General features: G+C 62.0%; 1 long non-coding RNA gene across 1 annotated transcript in view; it reads left to right on the forward strand.

Annotated features, from left to right (window-relative positions):
• Positions 1 to 6664: 6664 nt before the first annotated feature.
• Positions 6665 to 7919, forward strand: part of LOC114007620 (uncharacterized) — an 8970-nt gene continuing 7715 nt past the window's right edge. The window contains exon 1 of the long non-coding RNA XR_003549216.1: positions 6665 to 6824. This is a non-coding gene — a long non-coding RNA (uncharacterized LOC114007620). The remainder of the gene's footprint in view (positions 6825 to 7919) is intronic.

The raw sequence follows: 7919 nt of genomic DNA on the forward strand, positions 1-7919 counted from the left end.
GGGGAGCGCCCTGGCCGGCTCTTTATCGCAGCCGGCTCGGATCCGGGCCAGTTCGTGGTAAGGTCCCTGAGGACGCAGCGTCCCCCTTCCCGAGCCCCGCAGAGTGCGCGGGGGAGGGGGCGCACCCCGGCCGCGCAGTTCCCAGGACGTGCCAGGTGCGTCTCCGTGCGCCCCGCATTAGCGGTTAAACAGCACCCCTGGAGGAAGCCGGCGGGTGTCCTCGGCCCCCGGCGTAGGGTCTGTGCTCCGCCTCCCGCTGCCTGCAGAGGCGAGGTCAGCGGGCGGGCCGCGTGCTCTTCCTTCTCCCCCGCATCCCGGGGGGTCGGGGCGCTGCGGGCCGGCGAGGTGTGCGCGGTCCCTGGAGTCCGCGCTGGGCCCGGGAGCTGCGCCGGCCCCCCAGGGGGGTCCCGGGTGTTGCCGGCTCCTCCGCAAGCGCCCAGCGGGCAGAGGGGCACCCGCCTCCCTGAGGAGCTCTCCGTTAGCTGTGGCAGAAGTGGGGCGCATCCTCCGAGGCCCCGGCTCTTAACAGAACAAGCCTAGCACTCCGCATCTGTAAGAGGCAGGGCGCTCTCAAGCCCCTGCTCACGCCAGCCATCCACGCTGGCTCGGAGGCGCGTCTTGCTGGGACCCCGGAACGTTGTCACAGGCGGGTGCAGGCTGAGGGTCTCCCCGGGAAGTTAGCGGAGGCGGGCTGAGGGGCGCGCCCAGCCCTGCTTCAGCCGGCTTATTTCCCAAGTAAAAAACCACACGTGTTAAAAAAATGCCGCTTTTATTATAATAGGTTTTTTTTTTCTTAAATCGAACACAATTACTTTAGAAAAATCCTTAAAAAGATTCAGGTGACATCACTTGGCTTTTCTAGAATTTTCCTTGCAGAGCTTTTTCAGGGGCTCATTGCCCTGCCTTTCCTGTTGGTTCCTCTCTCCCAAACTGCCAGAGCCTCCTAGAACCGGGAGGCAGCCAGCCAGGAGCTGGGTGTGAGCTGTGGCAGAGAGGCCTCCTAATTGATCTTTTATGTGCGATTTTAATTCAGCCGTGTTCAGACCCATTATTTTAGCTATAACCACTTCGGATTGCTTTCTTCTCTCGTTTTATAAAAATGCCTGCAGAAGTGCTTCTCTCTGCCCAGCTGAGACGGAAACCAACAAACAGACATAGAAAATGAGGGCTCTGAGAACTCGGCCACTGCAAGATAACTCTGTAACTAAGAAACCAAAAGGGCCTTTTGATGGCTCCAGCTGAAAAGATATTTTATTTTATTTTTTTCCTGTGTGTGGGATTTGAGATGTGTGATTCTAAGGAGCAGCCGGGTCCCCTGCTGCTCAGCCTTGGCTGGCAACTGGCCCCCCTCTGGTAAATGTTATGGAGAATTGGGAGGAATTTTATGGCTGTCTTTCCCCTCAGCTCTTTTTTCTTTTGTCTTCTTTGAAGAATGACTTTAGACATTTTATTTACATATTTAACCATGGATGAAAGCGGGAGAGAAAGCATTTGGGGGCTGTCGTGGGAATAGTGATATGTTTAAATTAATGGAAATCTTATTAGGACTCTAAAATTTTGAGCAAAGGTTTTTAATGAAACTTTATAATTAAACATGATTTCAAATAGTGCGCAGGGACAGGGCATGCTTTTTGCCCCCACCCTCTAAAAACCCTATCGGAGAGCTCTCCTAAGTGGGATCTACCTTCGAGTTCTCGCGGATGTTCACGAGGGAAGCGTACAGACCCTGGAAGGGGACACGTTAGGGTCAGGCAGTGTTTTGAACAATAACGAAATAAACTAATTTTTGGAGGTGGAAGAGAATTGAAAGAGAGGCCCACTTCCATCCCATTTAAACTAGCAAAGTCAGCAGTACAAAGAACTTTGCCATGGATGTTGCTAAAAATCAAAGCTGTATCTTCTCTTATTATGTCATAGTCCATGGGCAATGATAAGGCTGTGCGAGGCTTTCTGAAATGGGATTAGAGAAAACCCAAATAATCTCTTTAAGATAAAACGTACTGAGACTCTCAGTAATAAAGAGAAATTAAACCAGGAGCTTAGCGTGTTCCAGGCTAATTGCAGGAGTAAACTTGCAGAATCCAGCAAATCGCTGGAAAGAATGGGGACGGTGCTGGTCAGTTTTGAGGTAGGAGGGGCCCCCGCGGAAATGATGATGCGTTCACGTGGGGTGCTGCCAGGCCAGGCCACGTTTCTGTGAACGAGAATGTCAGCACTGTTTGCACCTAGGCTTTTCCAGTTCTGTGGGCGGGGCGGAGGGACAAGCGACCTGTCCATCCTTCGTCGTTGCCTGGCGTGTGCCGAGAACGGCGGCATCCGTGACCTCATCCTGCATGGTCTCTGCGGAAACTTACCAGATGTGGGACAGGCAGGGAGCAGGCTGTGCCCTAACCAGGTGGGACAGGCCTGGAGCAGGCTGTGCCCTAACCAGGTGGGACAGGCCTGGAGCAGGCTGTGCCCTCAGGCAGGGAGCAGGCTGTGCCCTAACCAGGTGGGACAGGCAGGGAGCAGGTTGTGCCCTAACCAGGTGGGATAGGCCTAGAGTAGGCTGTGCCCTAACCAGGTGGGACAGGCAGGGAGCAGGCTGTGCCCTAACCAGGTGGGACAGGCAGGGAGCAGGCTGTGCCCTAACCAGGTGGGACAGGCAGGGAGCAGGCTGTGCCCTAACCAGGTGGGACAGGCAGGGAGCAGGCTGTGCCCTAACCAGGTGGGACAGGCAGGGAGCAGGCTGTGCCCTAACCAGGTGGGACAGGCAGGGAGCAGGCTGTGCCCTAACCAGGTGGGACAGGCAGGGAGCAGGCTGTGCCCTAACCAGGTGGGACAGGCAGGGAGCAGGTTGTGCCCTAACCAGGTGGGACAGGCCTGGAGCAGGCTGTGCCCTAATCAGGTGGGACAGGCCTGGGGGGAGCTCTGCGGTAACCAGGTAACCAGGTGGGACAGGCCTGGGGCGAGCTCTGTGGTAACCAGGTGGGACAGGCCTGGAGTGGGCTCTGCGGTAACCAGGTGGGACAGGCCTGGAGCAGGCTATACCCTAATCAGGCAAGCGTGTCACCGTTCTCCCCACGGAGAACACCCCGAGTCATCTGAAGCGATACTTCCCGAAGCAAACTCGGTGAGGACCACCAGGAGGGCGTGCACGCCGTGGCGAGTCCCACAGGCACCCACGTTTAATCGCCCCTGGAAACACTGGTTGTGAGATGTTGGGAGGAGCCGGGAAACAGAAAGCACCCCCATCAGAAAACAGACGGGCAGGGCGCCCACGTCCCAGGTTGCTGCAGCGGATTTAGACCGCTATTTTAAGGCCACTTCCCTGGAAATGCGGCCTGAAATATGACCAAAGGTTCCACGGGGTGCATTAGTGTGAATTGCAAATCAGAGAGTCCTTTAATCCTCTTTCAAGGCTGGGCTTTGGATCGCTGGCGTCGACGGGCTCCCCACTGATTCTGGCGCAGGAGGGACCATTCAAGGGGGCAGCTTCTCTCCTCTATTCCCACACTCCAAAAACAACGCCGCAGACGGACACCCTCCAACTAAATTAGATTACAGTCCTCTTCCGTAGCTAGCCTTTTACTGCCGGGCCTGCGAGCTCCTCGTTTAAAGATACAGTATTGCCTTTTCATCTCAGCAACCTCCACAACAACAGCAAGCAGTATTTTGTGAAACAGGGACAAAGCCGGCCTCTGTGTGCTCCCCAGCGTCGGGGACGTTCTCGGGGGTTCTCCGAGGCAAATCCAGGACATGTCCGTCCCTGCCCTGATGGGCTTCACCTGGGCAGAGCCAGCCCCGCGTAGGGCGTGGAACCTGCGTTTGTGTGTCAGCCTGGTTTTTGAAGAATGATGCGAAAAACAAAAGCCACGGGATTCCAGGAAAATGAAAGGGTGCACGGGCTGGCGAGTGTGCGAGCGTCCCTGCTCTGCGTCTGTGTCGCAGACAGCCGGGGCGGAGAGCCACAGGGACCGCGTTCGGGTCACGCCTGCACTTGGTCTGGGCTCCCCTGCAGGCTCCCCGGCACTGGGGACGGGCCGACTTCCTCACTGTCCTTGCCCAGGAGGCCTCCTCCGGGAGCTGGGCTGCTCAGGGAACTGCGCTTCAGGACGGAGCGGCCCGGGCCTGGCCCTGCCTGGCATAGAGCAGAGCCCCGGCTCCTGCTTTCCCCTGCTGGCCTCAGCCCGGGGTGGGCTTGCTCAGCCTCCCGCGTCCACGGCGGTGAGCGGGTGGGGTCTGGGCTCTGCTTCCTGGTGTGACCACGGCAGCCACATGACGGGGGTGAGCTCCTTGCTTCTGCCTCACAGGCCGCGTGGGATCGGGGGCGATGGCCAGGCCGAGCATGTAGTGCGTGCTCAGTTAACGTGGCTGCTGCCGTGAGAGGTGAGTAGAAGCAGGGGCGCGGCGGCGAGAGGTGAGTAGAAGCAGGGGCGCTGCCGTGAGAGGTGAGTAGAAGCAGGGGCGCGGCGGCGAGAGGTGAGTAGAAGCAGGGGCGCTGCCGTGAGAGGTGAGTAGAAGCAGGGGCGCGGCGGCGAGAGGTGAGTAGAAGCAGGGGCGCTGCCGTGAGAGGTGAGTAGAAGCAGGGGCGCGGCCGTGAGAGGCGAGTAGAAGCAGGGGCGCGGCCGTGAGAGGCGAGTAGAAGCAGGGGCGCGGCCGTGAGAGGCGAGTAGAAGCAGGGGCGCGGCCGTGAGAGGCGAGTAGAAGCAGGGGCGCGGCCGTGAGAGGCGAGTAGAAGCAGGGGCGCGGCCGTGAGAGGCGAGTAGAAGCAGGGGCGCGGCCGTGAGAGGCGAGTAGAAGCAGGGGCGCGGCCGTGAGAGGCGAGTAGAAGCAGGGGCGCGGCCGTGAGAGGCGAGTAGAAGCAGGGGCGCGGCCGTGAGAGGCGAGTAGAAGCAGGGGCGCGGCCGTGAGAGGCGAGTAGAAGCAGGGGCGCGGCCGTGAGAGGCGAGTAGAAGCAGGGGCGCGGCCGTGAGAGGCGAGTAGAAGCAGGGGCGCGGCCGTGAGAGGCGAGTAGAAGCAGGGGCGCGGCCGTGAGAGGCGAGTAGAAGCAGGGGCGCGGCCGTGAGAGGCGAGTAGAAGCAGGGGCGCGGCCGTGAGAGGCGAGTAGAAGCAGGGGCGCGGCCGTGAGAGGCGAGTAGAAGCAGGGGCGCGGCCGTGAGAGGCGAGTAGAAGCAGGGGCGCGGCCGTGAGAGGCGAGTAGAAGCAGGGGCGCGGCCGTGAGAGGCGAGTAGAAGCAGGGGCGCGGCCGTGAGAGGCGAGTAGAAGCAGGGGCGCGGCCGTGAGAGGCGAGTAGAAGCAGGGGCGCGGCCGTGAGAGGCGAGTAGAAGCAGGGGCGCGGCCGTGAGAGGCGAGTAGAAGCAGGGGCGCGGCCGTGAGAGGCGAGTAGAAGCAGGGGCGCGGCCGTGAGAGGCGAGTAGAAGCAGGGGCGCGGCCGTGAGAGGCGAGTAGAAGCAGGGGCGCGGCCGTGAGAGGCGAGTAGAAGCAGGGGCGCGGCCGTGAGAGGCGAGTAGAAGCAGGGGCGCGGCCGTGAGAGGCGAGTAGAAGCAGGGGCGCGGCCGTGAGAGGCGAGTAGAAGCAGGGGCGCGGCCGTGAGAGGCGAGTAGAAGCAGGGGCGCGGCCGTGAGAGGCGAGTAGAAGCAGGGGCGCGGCCGTGAGAGGCGAGTAGAAGCAGGGGCGCGGCCGTGAGAGGCGAGTAGAAGCAGGGGCGCGGCCGTGAGAGGCGAGTAGAAGCAGGGGCGCGGCCGTGAGAGGCGAGTAGAAGCAGGGGCGCGGCCGTGAGAGGCGAGTAGAAGCAGGGGCGCGGCCGTGAGAGGCGAGTAGAAGCAGGGGCGCGGCCGTGAGAGGCGAGTAGAAGCAGGGGCGCGGCCGTGAGAGGCGAGTAGAAGCAGGGGCGCGGCCGTGAGAGGCGAGTAGAAGCAGGGGCGCGGCCGTGAGAGGCGAGTAGAAGCAGGGGCGCGGCCGTGAGAGGCGAGTAGAAGCAGGGGCGCGGCCGTGAGAGGCGAGTAGAAGCAGGGGCGCGGCCGTGAGAGGCGAGTAGAAGCAGGGGCGCGGCCGTGAGAGGCGAGTAGAAGCAGGGGCGCGGCCGTGAGAGGCGAGTAGAAGCAGGGGCGCGGCCGTGAGAGGCGAGTAGAAGCAGGGGCGCGGCCGTGAGAGGCGAGTAGAAGCAGGGGCGCGGCCGTGAGAGGCGAGTAGATGCAGGGGCGCGGCGGCCGTGAGAGGTGCACTGTCACAAGCCACGGCTCCTGCGATGAGCACACCGAGTCGAAGCTGGCCGGGCGGTTGATGGTGCCAGGGGGCAGGCCAGCCCTCACTGTGCCGCCACTCACGGTGCCCAGGAAGCAGGCCCGGCGGAGACCCGCTTCAGAGGGGAAGGGGCTGCAGGGCTTGAAGCTGGTGTGTCAGGCCCAGCCGCGTCGCGGCGCGTGCCCAGGGCTGTGCGGTGGAGCCTGGACTTGCAGAGCGTCAGGCAGCGGCAGCAGGGCCCAGCCATGCCTGATGCCTCGCCGTCCTGGCCTGGGGATGGCCCCTCCAGTCTGAAGGGATCCTTTCAAGCCTAAATGTGGAGGAGCAGGTGGAGGCACTGAATGTGTTGGGTAACCTCGTCCTTTGCTGTGCGGCTTCCGGTGAGTCGATGAACCTCTCTGAGCTGCTTTCTGTTCCCTGTGCTGTAGGAAGAGGGCAATGGCACCTGATGGACAGCGCTCGAGACAGGGGTTGGGACCCGTCGTATGGAGGCCGAGAGCCCTGCCTGGCCTTTCCGCGGGCTACATGGGGTTGTCCGGTTTGCAGACTGGTCAGCCAGCCCTCGCCGTTGAACTTTGCGTGTGTCTGCTGGCCGGAAGGTGGGTGGCTCACCACAGTGTCACACACAGGTCTCTTCCTGGTTAGCTGCTGACTCCCAGTGTCCTCTGTCCTCAAATTTAACCGCGACTAAACAGCTGACCACCCTCCGCGGTGGCCAGATGAAGCAGCGTGGTCAGCTCCTCCGTGGCCGCTGCTGTGGAAGGAGATGCCCCTAGCCTCTAGGAGGGGTCCCCTCCTCCGGCACAGACCGGAAACTCAGTTGGGACTCCTGGTGCCATTCGGGGACAGCGGGCACTTCGGCCTCACATTTACGACGGGAAAGGAGCCCTCGCACACAGTGGTCACTCTGCCTTCCAGGTTCCAAGGGTGAGGACAGGCTGCGCCCCTAAGAGGAGGACAGTGCCGCTGCCTGTCCGCCGCCCGCTGGCTCCCTGGGAGCCTGGCTCTGCCACCGCGCCTGTGGCAGACCCTCAGCCTCGTGGACGGACACGTGGCGGGCCTGCTGGTCCGCTGTCTCTGTCTCACTTTCTAGAGGTAATACAGGGACAGACAGGGAGGGCCAGCCGGAGGCTCGGTGGCCAGGCAGCTGGCTTCTGCATGAGCAACTGCAGTGCAGCTCCTGGACCCGGTGGCTTGAAAAACGTGCACGTGCCCAGAAGTCCCCAAACCAGGGAAAGACTGCGGTGTTACCGTCCCCCGCAGGGGGCTCGCGCGCTCTCTGGCGAGCACATGCACCCTGGAGCAACATCAAGAGGTGACCCTGGCGATGGCTAGGAGTCTGCAGGTAGAGAGCCCGTTTCCAGGTCTCTCAGACACACTAAGCCCTCCAGCTTCAGCCCTGAGAAACACGAGTGCCACCTGCCATGGCCTCACCGGCAGGGCTGTCCCCCGCCAGCGGCCTCACCCTGCGTCGCTGTGTCCGCGGTGCGTTCTGCGCTCTGAGGTCATCTCCCTCCCTCACTTCCTGTGTGTTTTCTGTTCTTCCCCACCAGAAGGTCAGAACGGCAGCTTTCCTCCCTCCTTCCTAGGACACACCTGCTCCTGGGCATTCTGGCAGCTCCGCCCCCACGGAGCAGGTGCAGGTGCCGGTGCCGGTGCCGGGGGTCCAGGGGTGGGGAGGCACTCGGTGCGGG

Source organism: Tupaia chinensis, unplaced genomic scaffold (assembly GCF_000334495.1).
Source record: "Tupaia chinensis unplaced genomic scaffold, TupChi_1.0 Scaffold000211_1, whole genome shotgun sequence".
Lineage (NCBI taxonomy): Eukaryota > Metazoa > Chordata > Mammalia > Scandentia > Tupaiidae > Tupaia > Tupaia belangeri.